At 42.9% G+C, this 20539-nt stretch overlaps 1 protein-coding gene across 3 annotated transcripts in view; it reads right to left on the minus strand.

Annotated features, from left to right (window-relative positions):
• The window catches only part of Tnn (tenascin N), a 79703-nt gene extending 73223 nt beyond the window's left edge, over positions 1 to 6480 (minus strand). For all 3 annotated transcript variants that reach the window (XM_045153022.1, XM_045153011.1, XM_045153002.1), the window contains exon 1: positions 6426 to 6480. The gene's annotated coding sequence lies outside the window, so the exon portion shown is untranslated. The remainder of the gene's footprint in view (positions 1 to 6425) is intronic.
• Positions 6481 to 20539: the final 14059 nt, after the last annotated feature.

Below are 20539 nucleotides of genomic sequence, written 5' to 3' on the forward strand. Positions count from 1 at the left end.
ACATGAGTCCTTAGGCTTCACAGGCAAGCACCTTAACCACAAAGCCATCTCTCCAGCCCCCAAGATTTTTTTTTCCAGTGCTAGGAATCAAAGCCAGGGCCTCTTGCTTGCTAGGCAAGGGTTCTACCACTAAGTTACACCTCTATCCCCAGAGGAGGATTTGGACCTAAGTATCCCACTCCAGACCCTGTGCTCATCACCACGATGCCAAGCTTCTTTACAATAAGGAAGTGGTAGTTCCAGAGGTCCAGCAAGTTGTCCTGGGTACCACAGCCAGAAAGGGTGGAGCCTGTGCTCAGATCCAAGTCCATGGGCTGCAAGGCCAGTGTCCTACTCGAGGCTTGCATACAGACCAGCAGAATCTAAGAATTTCTAGTAAAAATACCTTATCCACAAAAGTCCTCTCTTCTGTTCCCCTACCTTACCCCAGTTCTGTTGTTAAACATCTAGAAAAGCCAGCCTGTGCCTCTATATTGGTCTTATTTTTAGTTATTCCTGTATGTAGTTTTTCTCCCCACTGGCTCTTCCTGTTGTTTGTAGCATTGTGTCATCTGTAGTAATGATAACAGCTCACCTTTTCTGACCTCTTTCTAGATTTCAGGTACTGGACTTTCAGAAGAAATGGAATGGTCGGTGGAGGGTGGAGAACTTTTTACTCCCCAGAGCTGGGCAACAAGCAGGTAATATATCTACACATTTTACAGACAGCTGATATAATGGGAGTTTGGAGGGTGGAGCGAGACCAGGATGAATAGACCAGGACAGCAGGCAAGGAGATGGGTGTCTGACTTTGGCCAGGAGCAATTGAGGGGTGAGCACTTGGCTGGACCTGGCTACCTGGCAGAGACAAGAGGAGGCCTATGTGAAAGAGGCCTGCAACCCTGGAATTTGGTAAGGCCATGTTGATGCCACAGATCAAGGCTGTAGTGCCCCCAAGTGGGCAACTAGGGCTGCAGCTGGGGCATAGTTCAGTAGGGATGCTCTGTCCCAAGGGGCAACTAGCTATAGGAGGAGGTTCCAGCAGGAAGAACTCAAAAAAGGTTTCCTTAAAGGGGTGCTAGGCTACCACGAAAGGTGTCTACATCACAAAGGCCTCCAATAACTGGGGGGACCCACATCAACCCCAGTTAAATAATGGTTTCCCCTTTCTTTCCTAATACCCCACCACATCTCAGACAGCAACCAGAGGAGGCCACAGCAGCCATGCAAGTCATGAGAAGATGAGAAGCGGAAGAGGAAATCACCCAGGTGTGTACGCACACAAGCGAGCGTGCACATGCGCGCGCGCGCACACACACACACACACACACACACACACACAATGTGGATTCTAGGCTCAGATCTGAACTCAGAGAAACAAGATGTGGCTTGGAGAAGACTGAAGTTATTTCTGTTCACAAAAATAATCTAATATCAAAGCAAGCAGGAAAGCTCCAGAGTCTGATGGGGACTTTTGTGAGAAGACAGGGAAGAGCCAGAGGAGAGAACTGAAAGGGGCTGGCATGGTTAGAGAGCTTTATATCTTACAACTATCACTTTAAAAATCTCAGCCCAATCTTCAAGCTGGGAACTGAGGTACAGGAGGCATGGAGCACCTCATGAACACAAGGGCACAGGTTCCCAACGTGTGCACAGTCTCTGCAGCAGTGCCCTTAACCCCTTGTTTTGGTCATCACTAAAGCATCTACTATGGGTGTGGCAGGACACGAGCTTGCGCTGTCAAAATTCCCTTCGTGGACCACAACACAGCTAGGAATGTCAACTTTTCTGCTCACTCACATCATCTAATGCCTACCTCCCAGTGGCTCACTATTCCTGAGGACTAAATGGAGTGCAGATGTTTGTCTGTACAAGTTCTGAATGCATGTAGAAAAATAGCCAGGGACTCCTGCCATAGACCACAGAAGGGCTGTCCAAAGCCTTGTCTCAACAGTGTTTGTTTTTGAAGCCTGGAATAAGAGAAACCCCAGAAGCTCTTGTGGGAGCCTTCTGTGTCGCCTGTCCCTCTGAATTGTAACAAGATGTCCTCAGTAATTATAACCTCTCGGCTTCCACGTGTTGAGCTCAGCTTTTCCTGGGCAGGGTGATTACTCGAAAGAGATGAGATTGGGGAAACCCTCCACCTGCCACTGCCAAGTGTGCAGGGTAAGAAGAGAAGCTGCTGGCCCTGGCTCCAACATGCAGAGGAGCAAACATGTTGAACAACATGAGGAAGGGATGACATCATAGTCTGTTAGTATGCACAGCACACCACAGACAGCTCCCCAGGGGTGCAGAGGGGTGGGAGGACACCAAATTTCAACAAGAAAAATAGCAGGATGCTATGTCCAGGGTCGTTTCCCATGGGGAGTGAGGTAGGTGGTGCAGGATGCATGGAATAAAGGGTGTTTTATACACAGGCGTATTCCTTCACAAAGTCATGGAAATAAGGTACATACCCCCAAGAACCACTGGCCCACTGAGGCTGATCATGACTGCAGGAGGGGGTTGGATGGTGTGGGAAGTTGGGAAGCCATGACAGGAACAGATGCTATCTGGTAGGGCTGTCTGGGGGAGGCTTTTCAAGGGGTCTAATGGCTCACCATGAGCTGGGTGGATGATCACCCCTGGATCTGCCTCGAAACCCACTGATGGCCTTTAAGTCTGTGTTCTACTCCCTTTTCGTAGCTGCAACTACTAGCCTGGCTTTAATTTCTAGCTGAATATTGACAGCTTCCAAATCTGCAAGTGTGTTTCTAGCTCAGATATCCTTGTGAGCTCAGGGATGGAAATGGCTATAACTACAGTGATCTCTTCTGTTTCCCTAGCCTCATAAGCCAGCTCTGGCAAAATAGTGTGTGAATTAAATAGCAACGGGCACTAGATGTTGTCAGTGCATTTATTAGATGATGGGTAATGGGCCAAACAAGTTAAAAACATTAATTTCAATTAATCCTCAAGATGCTGACAGTCCACTGACAGTATTTTTTGTTATACCTACTCATAAATGTTAGGTAATGTGGCCAAAAACATCCAACAAGTTAAACAGCAGAGCTGGAATCACCTACCAGATATGTCCACTCCCTGTATCTGGATTCTTCATCTTTGTTCAATATGTACTATAGATGTGGAAAATAAAAAATAAACCACCATATGTCCTCTTGCCTGCCTTATTTCCTTTAAGAAAATTGTTCTTCTAAAAATAGGAAAGTCAAAGCATCCAGAGTACCCAGAAAAACATTAACAAATCAGTAACTGAACCTGGGGCCTGCACAGCCTCTGAGTAGCTTCAAGATGATCCTTGGAAAGATGAATTTCACTTCCCCTCCAGGGAGATTAAGTCCCAGGCACTTCTCATGAGAAGCTAGGACACAGTAGTGTGCACCATAATCTCTGTCCACGAGGGAACATGTCAACCAAGCCTTAGCAGAGGAGAAAGATGGCCTCCCAATTGCCATGGTGCCCACCACTTTCAGGGCTGGGTGGCCTCTATGCCACCTTCTTCTCTCCAAAGGAGGACACACACCCTGGGTCAGGAAAAACATCCTGCTTTCACCAAATGAGCAGTTGCCAGTTTCTAGCCACTGTTGCAGAGGTTGGTACTTAAATACAGGACTTTCTCTGGTCCCTCATGACCTCATCCTGTCTTTATGGTTAACCACAAGCAAATGAGAACACTGCTTTGGGTTTTAGAAAAGCTGTATTATCATAGATTTCCAGTGGAGTCACTAAGAAGATATTTTGTCCCAAATGAAAGGGTAGACATCATTGAACTCTGAAGGAAAACGAAGGAAGTGTGTGGCTTGAGATGCACTGATGTCACAAATGTCATTGGCAAACTTGTCACTTCTTATTCTCTGGAGCATATTTTGCCAGCGGTTCATAGCCTGGTCCCTGCATGACTCAGAGTGTTCTGACTTGAAACCTTGGTGCAGGGAAGCAAATTCTCAGGTAGCTAAGAAATCTACTGTGGTTGACCTATCCTGAACTTCAGACCTCAGACAACCCATTTCTTCCCGTTCCCCCTTCTTCAGTGCGCAAGAGTGTCTAGTGTGCTCGGCAGAACTGTTTCTCCTTGGCCAGCCTCCAGTTGAACCAAATGCATGCAAACATCGCAGTCTTTGCACAGGTATTCCATGTAGGATGAGACACAGCAAAGGTGTGGTCAAGACTGAACACTTGGGTTTATAACAGCTTTCCTATGATGACAGTCCAGGCATCACTGGACGCTCCCATGTTCCTAGGTCCACGTAATGAGTCCCTGGGAAGTGCTTTTAATCTCTCTCTCTCTCTCTCTCTCTCTCTCTCTCTCTCTCTCTCACACACACACACACACACACACACACACACCATGCAGTAACTCACTTTGTTAAAAAAAAAAAAAAACCTCTTTCCATGGAATGGAGGTTGCCTACCCGCCAGAGGCAGAAAAGACAAGGGGTTGTGCCTCCGTCACAGCCCTGAAGTCCAATCACTTTTACAGGGCTCACAGGGGCTTGTCTTGTTTTGTCAGCTGAATCTCAATCCGTCTTTTGCAAAGGCTCCCATGGATACTGGTAACAGTAGCTACCTTGTTCTAGGCTCTTCTCATGCTCCAGGCTCTACTCCAAGCACTTTAAACCTTTCCCTGAACATCAGGCAAGGGTGGTCATTGACCACCCACCTGGGGAATGAATTACTTTCACATAGAAAGATCTTCTGTTAGCCTTAGTGGACCAGATCTATGCACAATGAGAAGATAAAATAGACACAGGACCCAAATTCAGTTATTTTCTTGACCAACCCAGTACCCAAACAAAGATCCCCATGCCCATGGGCATGACAGGCATCTGCTGGAAGCTCTGCTTCAGGTGAGTGACAATGCAGAGAGACCCATGGTGAAAAATTACAATTCCTTCCTTTAGTTTAGTGTGTTATCCCAGATACTGAAACTTTAAAGTTCCAGACTTCCATCAAGGAAATGTAAGGCTAACCCAGGGATCTGTGCTATTTCACCCACACTCACTGGGCACAGATATAGATGGCAGCTGATTGGCATCAGCCTGGGTCCTTTGTGATGACCACGGGCAAACCCACTGCTCATCAAGGAGGAGGCCTGAGGATCCCAGCACCATCCCCTCAGAGACCGGTGGTTACAAATGCCCCAACATAACCTAAATGATGATCTCATGTCTGCAGCCAGACCCCATGGGAGACAGGGCTCTGGAATGAGTGGTGGGGAAACAAGAGTTTCCATAGGCCTGGGCACAATTTCCTCAGGCATCGTCTCAGGAACAGACTGGTCTACCCTACACGTCAAACCACAGCACGGCACTAGAATGGAAACCAGAAGCCACAAGATATTTGGAATCATCTGTCCTATTTTTCTTGCCTTGGGAGTCAGCTGCAGCTCTCAAACAGGAGGGACAAGAAAGGATTCAAATTATTATATACAGCAAGCTCAGGTGCCTCCTCCTTCCCAATTGCTCGAAAAGAACAAATAATACCAGTGTTAACACTATTTCCTCCTGAGTGACTTCTCCTGACAATGCCACCTTCACTCTAAATCTGCAGCAAATGCCACAGACACTCTGCCTTTGCCCTGGAGACCCTGTCTACAATCTATCAGTACATAGCCTTGACTGAGCTGGTGGCACAGGATATCCTGGTGACACCCTGACTTTGCCAGGAACTCAATCACCTTGGGAACCATGGCTTACCTGTGTCCACATGTGGCCAGATGGTTATTTTTATATTGAGGCTACTCTTTTTTTTTTTCAACGATTAACATGCAACTCTAGGGGGTCTTCAGTTAAACCCCAGTTATTCTCAGTCAGTCTTCCTCCCCCAGCTGCTCCCTCAAAGATTAATAAAAGGTCAGACCTCCACAACTAGCCCGTCACATCATTCTTGAGACATTTTGAAATGCCTTGTTGGAGGTATTGTCAAGGTAATTGAATGGAATTTCAGAGGAAAGAAATTGTCCTCTCACAAACAACAATTAAAATGCGCACAATTAAATTAGCCCTCCGAGTACATTTGCAAGTATCATCTTAATTGGTACATACACACAAAAACAGAAGAAGGGGCAATCATAATAGCTTCCTGATCACAAGTGAAATGAAATTTCTGTTTTAGGATTCATGAGAACAATGAGCTGTAACAGATAAGAAATTAAGCACAAGGAGGTCTTCCACATTGTAAAGACAAGAAAAAAAGATGAGTAGACTTAAAGGAAGCACTTATGTAAAATTACTGCTCCAGGTAGACAGTAGTATTCCACCAACTGTCCATTGCCAGGTAAGGGGATGACTACTCTAACACAACCTGGGAATGGGGGTGGGGGGCCACGGATCTTGGGAGATATTCTGAATTTAAGCCATATGACCTTGTCTGGGTTTTCTGGCTTAGAGCTTAGGCCTATGAGCATCAGCACACCTGGCCATGTTTCACCCTGTCGCTCTTACCTAGAAGATTGCTGAGCACAGCTTCCAACCCTCCTGCCTCCTGGGAGCTGGTTATGGTGTTGCAGCCCTCAGTGCGGGTCAGCTCCTCTTTCTGGTCTCTCTGGCTTCCCTCCTTGGGTTTAAATCCTGTCTAGCCAGAGGAGGAGCCAACCAATGGGGACTCAGGGATTTTCCTTCCTTCTTTTCCCAGCAGGAACTCTGTTAAGGATTGAGCAATTCATTCTCTTATTCTAAGTAGAAAAGAAAAAATATACATTCCCTCTTTTCTTTTTACTTCAATTACGCAGCAGCTAAAAATATCAGAGGCTGTTTCCATTTAAGTGGATACAGAACAAGGATATTTTAAAAGTTTGCATATCTCTGGCCAGGAGCTGAGTCTAGGGGTTTGGAAGTACATTTATTAAGTCTCTTTTTCCTGTCTCAGGCATTCTAGACCTTAGACATAAAAAAAAAAGACCTTTCTCGGGCTGGAGGGATTGCTTAGAAGTTAAGGCTCTTGCCTGCACAGCCAAAGGACCCAGGTTCAATTCCCCAGGACCCACGTAAACCAGATGAACAAGGTGGTGCATGCACCTGGAATTCGTTTACAGCGGCTGGAGGCCCTGGCTTGCCCAGTACCTTTCTCTTTGTCAAATAAAAATATCTAAATAAATAAAAGTATTAAAAAAAATATTAAAAAAGAAAAGAAAAGACCTTTCACATAGAAAGAAATGAGCAGAGACTTAGGGTCAGAAGGTGCTCTGCTCCACCCCCACAGCTCCGTCATCTCACACCTGTGATAGGCAGAGGTGAAAGAGGCTGAGAGATGCCTGGCACTACATACCTTCCCAGATGCCTCCTACGTACACAGGAGCTCTGTAACCAGGGAGGAGAGCCCGCCCCTTGTAGGATACTCTTTCTCTTGCCATCAGGTGGACAGAATTTAGACCCTTCTGAATTTTTTTTTTGCATATGTATGTGTGCATGGTATGTGCATATCAACGCGGGAAGCACATTTGGGTATATGTGTATTGTAACAGGGTGCTAGAGGCCCAGGAAAGTCCTTGAGCCCCACACCCCAAGTTTGTTACGAATTTTAATCAAAGAATTAAATGAAAAAGACTGAGAAGGATAATTATTAAATTATTATATTTATTGAGAGAAATTCAGAGCCAAGGAAAGGCACCCACATGGTTAGAGATCCCACATGGAAGGCCTGGAGAAAGCATAAGAAGAAAAGAGAAAAGAAAGCTCAAGGAGCTCCTGCCATGTGGGGAGCTGGAGGGGATAAACAGCCCATGTGGAGAGTGAGGGTTGGGAGCCCTCCCAGCTAGGCCTGGACCTGGGCCAAGTCAGCCCAGGCCCAGCCAAGGGAAAACCTCACCCACAACTGGAAGTTCCCAAGTGGTCAGAGAGCCTCTCTTTCCCTTGCAAAGGTACTTATAACCTACAGTATTCCTCACTTGCTCACTACCTTATTTACTGAGGCAGGGTCTCTCACTACAACTCAGAGCTCACTGATTTGGCTAGTCTAGTTATCCCTCTTTTTCTGGGGATATCTTGTCCCCACCTCCCAAGAGCTGAGATTACAAGCAGGCTGTCTTACCCTCCCAGCATTAATGTGGGTCCTGGGGATCCAAACCCCTGTCCTCACACTTGTAAGTGCTTGATCTACTGATCCATCTCCCCAGCCACAGTGTTCGATCTTTGTATGAACTAGAACTGTTTCAACGGGTCACAGGCCAACCTGATGTTCATCCTTCCCCACTGGTCCTCCTCCATCCTGCCCCAAGCAGATTCTGGAGGGAGCTTCACAACATGGAGAGAGCCCATAGCTTTCTACTTCACCTTTGTTGTCTTCAAAGACTGTTTTTTTGGAGGAAATAAGGATGAGGATAGAGGGTAAGAGGGATCAAAGAATTGTACTCAGAATTTTTGTTACTGAGCCAGGTCCATTGTGCTCATCAAGCTGCTTGTCCACATTGAAACAAAGAGCTTTGAAAAGTAGAAATACTTTATGCACAGTTGTGATGGTTAATCGTGTGTGTATGTGAGTGTGTGTATGATGTGCATATGTGTGTATACATGTGGAGGCCAGAGATTGATGTCACATATCTTCCTTAATCACTCTCCACCTTGTTGTTTTTTCTACCTTTTATTTATTTATTTATTTTGAGGCATGGTCTTTCACTAAACACAGAGCTCACAGATTTGGCTATATTAACTAGCCAGCCAGTCCTAGGGCTTCTCCTGCCTCTGCTTCTCCAGCTCTGAGATCACAGGCAGACACTGGGATTTAAACTTGGGTCTTCATGCTTATGCAGCAAGCACTTTACCAAGTGACCCATCCTCCCAGCTCCATGACAGTTAATTCTGATTGTCAACTTGACTGGACTTAGAATCACCTTGGAGACAGACCTCTGGATACATCTGTGAGGATATTTTCGAAGAGGCTTAACTGAGATGGGAAGACCCTCCCTGGATGTGAGTGCACCACCCCATGGTCTAGGGTCCTAGAATAAAAAAGAACAAAGTGTGCTGAACACTAGTACCCTCATCCTCTGTCTTCCTCTCTCTCCCTTTTTCTCTTTCTTTTTCCTTGAGTGTAGACACGGTGTAGCCACCTGCCACACTCCTGCTGCCAAACCTTTTCTGCCATGACGGACTGTACCTTCAAACTGTGAGCAGAAATAAACTCTTCCTTCCTTAAGTTTCCTTTGCCAACTATATTGTCACAGCAATGAGGAAATTAATATAGGCACTAAGCATGAATACTGGAAAATAAGTTTCAAATCTTCCTCCTTGAAGATGCGGCTTGATGATACTCAATGGAATCAAGAAGCAACTTATCTGAAACATGGAGAAAGGTGATCAGAGGTATGGAAAAGTGAAGTAGTCAAGGGTCTGCATAAGTGCACTCAAATGTCCCTCTTCATGGGTGCGTTCAGAAAGTGGTGGTGGTAGCAATGTGGAAAGGTGATGTCCTCTGATGTCAAAAGATCACCTGTCTCACAATTGTATAGGCTGGGATGAAGGGGCCAGTGGTTTCTACTAGTTTGAGTTGGACAAATGCAGCCTCCAAGTTCCTAAAAACACAATTTAGGCAACTTGGCCATCATAAACCACACATCACAAGTCACGTATAGCAAAGCTAGTAAGCTACCAACAGTAGCTACATGCTTGACTACACGACCTCTAAAATTGAAAGTAAAAGCTAGCAACTACACATGAGTGGTGTGCATTAAGTGTAAAGGTATTATCCCCTCAGTAACTGCAAATGACCTTTGATTTAACCTCTTCATACCTCAGTCTATTCATTCTCTAAAACAGGAATGTTATAGTAATTATAACCATCGAACCAATTGATACATAAGGAACTTGGAATAGAAGCCGGGCATGGTGGCTCATGCCTTTAATCCCAGCATTCGGGAGGCAGAGATGGAGGATAGCTGTAAATTTGAGGCCACCCTGAGACTACATAGTGAATTCCAGGTCAGCCTGGGCCAGAGTGAGACCCTACCTCGGAAAACCAAAAAAAAAAAAAAAAAAAGGAGCTTGGAATAGTCCCAAGGGAAAAATGAGGATTCAATAAAAATCAGCTGCTATTGTTGCTGAGTATGATTGGTCTTGGACTGAATTTTGTAACATACCCCACATAAACTCCACTTCAGGCCACCTACCCTTCTTCACATATAACCACAAACAACTCTGCTATTTACCGCAGGAATTAAGGGCGACTACATAAAGGTGACCAGTGTAGCAAAATTTAAAGCTGACAAAAAAAAAAAAAAAAAAAAAAAATCTCCTCGGACCCAAATATCTTCCTTTTCACTTGGTTCTTTTGTCCTCTGATTCCTAAGTTTGAAGATCTCCTCAGAAACTCCTCAGAAGCAGTGAGTACACTGCTGCCTCCTTAAACTGCTCTCCCATTCTTAATTTCCTTTCACTAATTCTCCCCACATGAGCAGTCTTTACCTAATCTCTCCATTACTCTACCTTCCAAACCCCCAGTGGATAAAACTAAGCCAGTCACCCAAGCTCCTCTGGCCCTGCATTGCAACAGCCTGGAAAAATTGAAGCTCGCTCTCTCATAGAACAGTGGAAGCCAGGCCAGATTGGGAGCACAATAGCATCATCCACACCACATGGAGACCTTGCTCTAGGACCACCTCCCAGCCAATGGGAGGGAAGAAAATACAGGACTCTTTACTTAAAAATAACAAATCCCACTCTATTTTATAGTCATTTCAGAGTTAAAGAAAAATTTTAAAAGGGAGGAGGGTACTTAATAGGTTGATATTGTATATATGTAAGAAAAATTTTAAAACTATTATAAGGAGTACCCATCTATCCACATTCTCTGAATGTTAACATTTTATTATACTTGCTTTTTGATTCATTCTCTTAACAGATTTTCCTAAAACTTTGAAGAATAAGGATGTGATTTGTATCTCCACCTCTTCATTTCTAAATACCCTCAGTGCACAATATTTATCCAAAACAGGAGCATACTTTAACTTCTACTACACGGTAGTCAAGATCAGGAATTGATACTGGCATCATGATGCTGGTCTTCTGACTGACAGGCTGTATTCAGATTCCATCAATTGTCTCTCATGTAATTTATAGAGTTAAAAAAAAAAAAACATTTTCTGTTAAAGGATCCAGTTCACTGCATTCACTTGCCCTTGCTTTAGAGTCTCCATAACCTAGAGCAGTTCTTCAATCTTTATCATGACCTTGAAGTCTTTTTTAAAATATATTTTTAATTTAATTTTAGAGAGAGAAAGAAAGACAGAGAGAAAATTGGTGCACAAAGACCTCAGCCATTAAAATCTAACTCCAGATGCCTGTGCCACGTAGTGGGCATGTGCAACCTTGCACTTGCCTCACTTGTGTGCATCTGGTTAATGTGGGCTCTGGAGTGTTGAACATGGGTCCTTAGACTTTGCAGGCAAGTGCCTTAACCGCTAAGCCATCTCTGCAGCCCTAACCTTGACATCTTTGAAGAGTGAAGGTCCATTACTCTGCAGAGCATCCTCAGTTTGCTTTTGTCTGCTATTTTTTCTGACAAGAGTTAGGTTATACATTTTTGGCAGGACGATGTGTGTCCTCCTAATCCCATCTTATCAGAAGGCCCTTGATAACAATCAGTGTGTCCCAATGTTAGGTTGTTACTTTGGATCACTTATTAAAGTGATATGTGCTGGGTTTCTCCAAGGTAAATATCTGTCCCTTTGTAACTAACAGCTATTATTATTATTATTATTATATTTATTTGCATGTGGCAGTGCACTGCAAATGCTCTCCAGATTCATGTGTTACCTTTCCACCTGGCTTTCCATGTCTACTGGGGAATTAAATATGAGACAGCAGTCTTTGCAAGCAAGTGCCTTTAACTACTGAGCAATCTTCCCAACCTATTAACACGTATCTTGAAAGATATTTTAAAGTCTTGTAAATATCCTGCTTTCTTCTTATGCTTTTATTCATGAGTTTTAATAACTCATAGTACCCTGAGATAGTTCCTTATTATTGTGGCTGCTGATTTTTCTAATTCCAAACTTCCTTCTATGTTTATTAGGTGAAATTTCATCATAAAGAAGAGGTTTTAAGCTAATTGATCATGATGGTGTATGCCTGTAATCCCAGTACTCAGAAGGTTGAGGCATGAAGATTGTAAAATAAGGTCAGTCTGAGCTACAAAGCAAGATCCTATTGAAAGAAAGAAAGAAGGAAAGAAAGGAATGAAGGAAGAAGGAAAATTAAGAAGAAAGGAAGGAAAGAGAAGAAAAGAATCAGAAAAGAAAAAAAGTCCTTCTTTTGGATTATGAAATTTCTCATTATACTATACTTGTCTGTTCCTTGATAAACTCTCATTACAGGATTAGGCTTCAAAAGTTCTCTGGGATTGCCTTTTTACTTCCCTGTGGTCTTCCCATAGGTTGTAAGATTAAGATTGGGGCTGATGTTATTTGTCCTTGTCTGGCTCCTGAATTCCAGGGTTTCTTCTCAAGCCCCATGAATACAGTATCTACCATCTGCCTTTCTATTGGCTATTTGTTCTCCCAAACTTCCACCAGAATGGACCATTAAGCTCTATTCACAACATTCTGGCTCTTCTTTGGCCCACAGCTCCAAACTCCTCATCATTGCTTCCATGATACACTTCAGAAGGCCTGTGAACCATATGGTCAAATTTGCCACAGCAGTGTACCCCCTTTTGCTACAAATTGGTTTCTTTTCTCATGCCCATGACCAAATGTCTGGCAAGAAGCAACTGACAGGAGAAGAGGTTTACTTTGACTCATGAGGGTCGAGTCCATCATGGTGGGGGATGGCTTAGCAGAACTTACGGTGGTGGGAGCATGTGGCTGGGACTCCGCATCTTAATAGACCAGAGACAGAACAGGAAATGGTTTGTGACTGATCTAAGCCAACCAGGATAATCCCATCTCCTTGCCAGCAACTGAATCAGACAAGAACATGCAGTTCACTTGAGGTTAGTGAGACATAAAGAAAAGGATACTGGCAGAAATTCAATGAAAGCATCTTTCACACACACGACCAAAGAATACATAAATGTTGTCCTATCTGCATGGGATGCCTGGATTATGGCGTCCATTTATAACTAGCAAGGAGTAGTGGTCAAAGGCAAAGGGAAAAGCATGAAAAATGGCTAAGTAAAGTGGAAGGAACTACTGTAACCCTGGGAGATGGAATCAAGAAGATGAGTGGTTAAAGGCCAGCCTTGGGTACATGAGACACTGTCTAAAAAATAGTGAAAAAGGAAGGGAGGGAGGGAGGAGAGAAGGGGGAAAGGAAAGAGAAGCTTTTGGTGACATTGCCAAGCTGCTAAAAGAATTGCAACTCAATTTTCCCTAGGTTAGAACTTTCTGAACTCAGGATTTTGTTTCTTAAAGCTACAGCCATTCTAATAGATTCAACAAACATCAGAAAATTTCTTGGTGGCAACTAGACTTATTGATGTGCTTCTATGGACAGACCTATGGAAGGGACTCTGAGAAGAAATAGAGAGTCGTAGCCAGTGAGAGGCAGTGGCTTGAAGGGAAGGCAGTCCACTCAAAGCTTGTTGTTCTAAGGCTAAAGCTCCCCTATGTTGTCTGCAGGTTGTGAGTGCATCGTCGCAAAAAGTGGCCCTGGGGTCTTCACAGCTCAAGACCAAGTCTATCTGACCACTTCTTGAACCCAGACTAACTCTGTGACTTCCTTTCTCCAATAGAAGGCAGCTAAATGCCACTACAAGTCTGGGCTTGGGGCTTCCCATGGCCTTGCCAACTCTGCTCTCAGGTGATAGAACACAGTGCCTTGTAAAGAATGGAAGAAAAGAGGAGCGCAGCCCATCTGACCATCCTAGCAGAGACCACAGACATTGGAAGGAACCCAGGTGAGCAATACCAGGTCAAACTACTGTAAACTGACAAACACTGAATTTTGAAATATAAATGATCATTTCAAATCATATTTTAGAGATATTTATGAAGTAGCAATGAAAAAATAATACAAGAGCCTACATACCCAGAGCTAGGCTCGGGGTCACATACCTATAATCCTAGCACTTGGATGCCAGAGGCAAGAGAGTAGAAAATCCTGGGGTGCATAGTGAGGCCCTGTCTCAAATAAAAACAACTAAAACAAACAAACAAGAAAGCCTATACCCAACTAAGGGATTAGCTTAACATGAAACTAATTTCAACTCATCATTTTGTTCAATAGTATAACCAATTCCAGAATAACCTGGAAAAAAAGACGCTGGCTCAAATGATGGTTCAACCAATATGTTATTATACCATCATCTTTTAATTGAGAAAAATGTAGGAAAAAGTGTTCCGATTGTAGTCATCTACCATTGTATTTGTCCTAAGACATCACCAAAAGCCCAGTCAGCCAGTGTGCTGGCGCTGAGAAAATCTGAGTCACTCGTGGCTAGTCCCGAGGCTTGGAGCTGGTCTGTTGGACTTGGTTGAAAGACTGGTACTAGTGGCTTTAATTAGGTTGCTGAATTGATACTACTGAATCTAAAAGATTGGAAACCAAACCTGAACAGACCTTTATTGTCAAGATACCTTGCTCTCTATTTTTCCATAAATTATATTTACTCTATATAAGATCATTTTTGCCTTATTCCCTTTCTGGTAAATTCTATATTCAAGCTTCTAAAAGTGCTTACAGGGATGTGCCATTTTTGACTTTAGATGTGCAATTGCCTGTAAAAATGAACAGAATAAGGAAGTCAAGCCAAGAGGAAAGTTTATTATTCCCTTCAAGGCAATGAAAGACCTTGATTCGTCTTCCATCAATATTTTCTCTCCTGTGGTCAATATTTTTTGACATCAATCTCACTAGAAGTCAATATCTTCTTATTAATCTCTTTTGGCAATAACAGTTGCTATGAGCCAATTACCTCAGGTGTGTGGGGCCAGAGAGCTGGATTTACAGCTCCAGGTCTGGAACCTCATAGAGGATGACGGTTTTCTTTAGGAGGCTCTTTAGGTATCACTTGCCCACAGGCTGCTGTTTTGCAAATATCAATATTATTTCCATTATGAAAGCAATTAATTGCTACAGTCTAAACAGAAAATGCAGAAAATGTGAAGAAGAAAATGAGCATTTTCTTATAATTTCCACCATCATAAAAAATCATTTTTCCTACAAATAAGCAAATAAACAGAAAAAATGTACATATCTATGCATATACACAAAAAAGACTGAACAATAAAGTTACATGGAATATTTTGCCACTTTTTACTTCTTATACAGTTATTTTGTCATTTTGCATATATTTTCAAGATTTGCTTTATTTGTTTTACTTTTTGCTTGTGTAGGTGTGTGTTATGTATAGTGTGCTCAGATGTGTGAACACATGTGTGTGCAGGGGCATATACATGTATGTGTGTGTGTGCACGTGAAGGCCAGAGGCCAGTGTTGAGTTCTTCCTTAGTCACCCTCCACCTTACTTAAAAAAATATTTTTATGTATTTTTTTGCAAGCAGAGAGAGATAGAGAGATGAGAGAGAATGGGCACACCAGGGCCTCTAGCCATTGCAAACAAACTCTAGAGATGTACACCACTGTGCATCTGATGTTACATGGGTACTAAGGAAACAAGCCTAGATTGTTAGGCATGCACGTAAGCACCTTAACCACTAAGCCATCTCTCCAACCCCACCTTACCTTCTGAGACAGTGTTTCTTGCTAAACCTAAAGCTCACTGATTTGACCAGACTAGCTAGCCAGCAAGCCATGGGATCCTCTTCTCCACTTCACCAACACTGAGTTTACAGGCACACACCATAGTGCCTGGCTTTTACAGAGGTGCTGGGCATCCTCACACCTGTACAGTGAGCATTTTATCCACTCAGCCATCTCCCAAGCCCAAGACTTGCTTTCTAATGTTGCCTAACATTCTCATGTGTGCACGTTATGCCCAGGGCAAGGGCTGGCTGCAGACAAACTCAAAGGAATTTAGAGAAGTCATGGGAGTGTTCTGTATCTTTATTGTAAATGTCACAGAACTTTATTCAATTGCTAAAATTCATCAAACTGGGGCTGGAGAGAAGGCTTAGTGGTTAAGGCATTTGCCTACGAAGCCAAAATACCTGAGTTCAATTACCCAGGACCTACATGAGCCAGATACACAAGGGGTACATGCATCTGGAGTTCATCTGCAGTGGCTAGAGGCCCTGGTATGCCCATTCTTTCTCACTGTCTGTCTCTCTTCTCTCTTCTCCCTCTCTCTCTCCTTGCAAATAAATAAATAAAATTATAAAAATTTATCAAGCTGATACTTTAAAAGGGCAAATCTTAACATATCTAAATTAAACCTCAATATATCTGACTTAACATAAAAAGGACTTGTTAAAAGATCACCGTATAACCTGTCCATGTTGCCCACACTCTGTTCTACTCTTGAAATCTCTCAGTCTTGCCAACACAAGGAAATCACTGGGAGATCTGAATGAAGTATGACAGCAATGCTGGAGAATGCAAAGCCAAGTCTCTGATCAAATTGGCCATACCTGGAGCCCAGGCAACATAATTTTTAAAAGTTCACCTGTGGTTCCAGAATGGGCTATGCCACATGGTTGAGAACCATAAACTTACACACCAAGCCATTAAGACCAAGGAAGTAGGAGAAGATAAAAATAAATGAGTACATTTTACAATCATAAAATCATTTTGTAAATTTTACAAAATGGCACATTTATTAGCCCATTGATATTTTGGTCCTATTTCCCCGATAGCCATTCAACTGTCCTAGAAGTATTTTTAGGGAGGTAAAATTCACATCCCATGCAATTCATCTGTTCAAAGAATGCTATTCAGTGTTTTACAGTTACATGCTCACAAGACTGTACAACCATGATCATTATCTAATTTGCAAACACTGCAACAATCCCAGAAGAAACAGCACACCTATTAGCAGCCACTTCCCATTCTTCCCCCAGTAGGCTGTGACAACTACTAACCTTCTCTCTATCTCTATGGATTTGCCAGTTCTGGACTGGAATCCTAAAACTTACATGGGTCCTGGGGAGCCAAACCAGGCTCCTTAGGCTTTGCAGGCAGAAGCCTTAACACCTATGCCATTTCCCCACCCTCCTTTGCTTTTTAAATTGAATAGTTGCCCTTTTATTGTTGAGTTATAAAATTTCTTTAAATATTCTAGACTTTTTTTCTTTGTTGCTGGTGACAATGTCTCATTTAGTCTAGGCTGGCTCATATAGCCAAGGATGACCTTGAACTTCTGAGCCACCTTCCTCCATTTTGAAAGTGCTGGGATTATAGGTGTGCATCAGCACACCCAGTTTATGCAGAACTAGGATTGACCCCAGGACTTCCTGCATGCTTCATGAGCACTCTACCAGCAGGCCTGCATCCCAGCCCGAGACTATAAGTAGTCAAATAAGTGGTCTGCAGACACTGCCTCCCAGTGATGTACTGTTAGTGCATCCTTTGAAATATAAAACTTTCTATTTTTATGAGTTCCAATTTCCATTTTTTTCTTTTGCTACTTGTGCTTTAGGTATGTATTAGAAATTGTTAACTAACCCAAGGCACAAGATTTGTAAATTTTCTTATAATTTTTTGAGGCAAGCCTAACAGACTGCCTTTTTTATGGAAGAGTGAGTGAGTGTGTGTGTGTGTGTGAGACAGAGAGAAAGGGAGAGAGAGAGAGAATTGGTGCACCAGAGCCTCTAGCCATTGCAATCAAACTCTAGACATGTGTGACCTCTAGTGAGGATCTTCAACCTTGCATGCTTGGGTCACTATGTGTCTGGCTTACGTGGGACCTAGGGAGTCAAACAGGAGTCCTTAGGCTTCTCAGACAAGCACCTTAGCCAATAAGCTATCTCTCCAGCCCATTCTTCTAATTTTTTAATAATTTGTTAGCTCTTTCAGATTGGCTAGTGTTGCCATCCTTGCCAGAATGGCTATTATAGTTCCACTATGAGAAGCCCTAAACAGGACAAAGGGTGATGACAGAAGAAAATGGATCCTTTATGACATTCTTTTTAAAATATATTATTTATTTACTTATTTTTTTTGAGAGAGAGAGAGAGACAGACAGACAGAGACTGGGCACTCCAGGGTCTCCAGCCACTGCAAACAAACTCCATATGCATGTGCTGCCCTGTGCATCTGGCTTATGTGGGTACTGGGGAATTGAACTTGGGTTCTTAGGCTTCACAGGCAAGCACATTAACCACTAAGCCATCTCCTCAGTGCTGCCCCCTTTATGACATTCTTGATCCTCTAGAGATTTGTCTATTGGTTGCTACCAGCACACTATTGGTAATCTTTGTAGATGGTTCTGTGGATAAGATGTTCTCTTATGCCAATGTATTACAATACCTCTCAAACTTCAAATGTGTAAATAAAAATGATGAAAAGGCATCACAATCCTTTGCTAGGAGATGACTAACTGCTACAAATGATAGGAAAATCCAATCATTTTCCTTTTTGAGTCACAGGTTCAAATACTGAGTCACCCAGCTCAAATGCTCCTCCTGAGGCCATGCTGTTCATGCTTTAAGCACACACAACTTTGATTCTCCCCAATAACCAGTGTTTGGTGTTTTGTTTTGCTCAGTTTGCTTAATTGTTGCTTTCTAAGAGGACAGGATTACAGCGAGGCTACACTATGGCAACTGTTCCATTACACACTAGGGCAAAGCCACAGTAATGACATGGTCTTCCTGTAGAACTGCTGAAGTCACCCATCAGGCCATCTGTGATCCCAGACGGATGTGTCTACGGTTCCTGTGTGACTAAAAGACAGAGACATACTGGATACTGATACAGACTGTCATCTTTCTACCCTGGACCTTAACCTAAAACTTGAAGCGCTGAAACTTCTTCTAGAATACAAAATAGGAGGCTGGAGAGATAGCTTAATGGTTAAGGCACTTGCCTGCAAACGGTAATGACCTAGGCAACCCAGGTTCAATTCCCCAGTACCCATGTAAAGCCAGATGCACAAAGTAGTACATGCATCTGCAGTTTTTGTGCAGTGGTTAGAGGCCCTGGTGCACCCATTCTCTCATTTTCTCATTCTCTCTCTCTCTCTCTCTCTCATTCTCTCTCTCTCTTCTCTCTCTCTCTCTCTCCCCCTCCCTCCTTACAAATAAATAAAAATCTAAAAAATAGGGAACATGCTTCAAGATATAGGCATAGGCAAGCACTATCTAAACAGGACTCCATTAACACAGGAAATAGTCCAAAGAATTAACTAATGGAACTGCATGAAATGTAAAAGTTTCTGCATAGCCAAAGAAACCAGCAGCAATGTGAACAGACAGCCTGTAGAATGAGAGAAAAATCTTTGCTGGCTATACCTTAGACAGAGAACTAATAACCAGAATTTACAAAGGACTGCAAAACTTAAACACCAGAAAAATAAATTTACTAATCACCAAATCAACAAAGCAAGCACTTTAAAAGGAAGAAACACCCATGGCCAATAAGTACTTTCAAAACAGTTCCACATCCCTGTCCATCGGGGAAATGTGACTTAAAACTAACGAGGAGCCACACTGGAGTGGGAGGAGGGAAATCATCATGCTGGCACATGATGTGTCTGTACAAAGTTTCTACTTAATAGAAAAAGAGCAAGAAAAATAGAAAAAAATAGGAAAATTTTAAAAAATTATCATCTTACCCCAGTCAGAATGGATATCATCAAGAAAACTGGCAGCAAATGCTGGTGAAGATGCAAGAAAGAGAACTCTTAGTTCATTGTTGGTGGAGGTGTAACTGGTACAACCATTATGGAAATCAATATGGAGTTATCTCAACAAATTAGAAACACGACTCCCATGTAACCTAGCTATATAATCTGGACGTATACCCTAAGAACTCTACTCATTACTATAGAGATGCTAGCTCGTCCGTGTTTATTGCTGCTTTATTTACAATAGCTAAAAGTAGGAATCAGCCTAGATGCCCACTGACTGATAGATGGGTAATGAAAATGTGGCACATATACACAATGGAATTCTATTCAGCAGTATGGAAAAGTGAAATTATGAAATTTACAGGAAAATAAATGGACATAGAAAGAATAGTATTAGCTGGGTGTTGTGGCGCATGCCTTTAATTCCAGAACTCAGGAAGCAAAGGTAGGAGGATCGCTGAGAGTTCAAGACCACCCTGAAACTACATAGTGAATTCCAGGTCAGCTTGGGCTAGAGTGAGACCCTACCTCAAAAGACCAATGGAAAGGGCTGGAGAGATGGCTTAGCGGTTAAGCACTTGCCTGTGAAGCCTACAGACCCTGGTTCGAGGCTCAGTTCCCCAGGTCCCATGTTAGCCAGATGCACAAGGGGGCGCATGCATCTGGAGTTCATTTCCAGAGGCTGGAAGCCCTGGCACACCCATTCTCTCTCTCCCTCTATCTGTCTTTCTCTCTGTGTCTGTCGCTCTCAAATAAATAAATAAATAAAATTTTTAAAAAAAAGACCAACGGGAAAAAGAAGAAGGAGTAGGAGGAGGAGGAAGAGGAGAAGAAGGAGAAGAAGAAGGGAAGAAAGGAAAAGAAAAAGAAAAGAAGAATGGACAATATTAAGGGAAGAGACTCAAACTCAGATCAAAACTATTTGTTTCTGATGTGT

The sequence above is a fragment of the Jaculus jaculus genome, chromosome 1 (assembly GCF_020740685.1).
Source record: "Jaculus jaculus isolate mJacJac1 chromosome 1, mJacJac1.mat.Y.cur, whole genome shotgun sequence".
Taxonomy (NCBI): Eukaryota; Metazoa; Chordata; class Mammalia; order Rodentia; family Dipodidae; genus Jaculus; species Jaculus jaculus.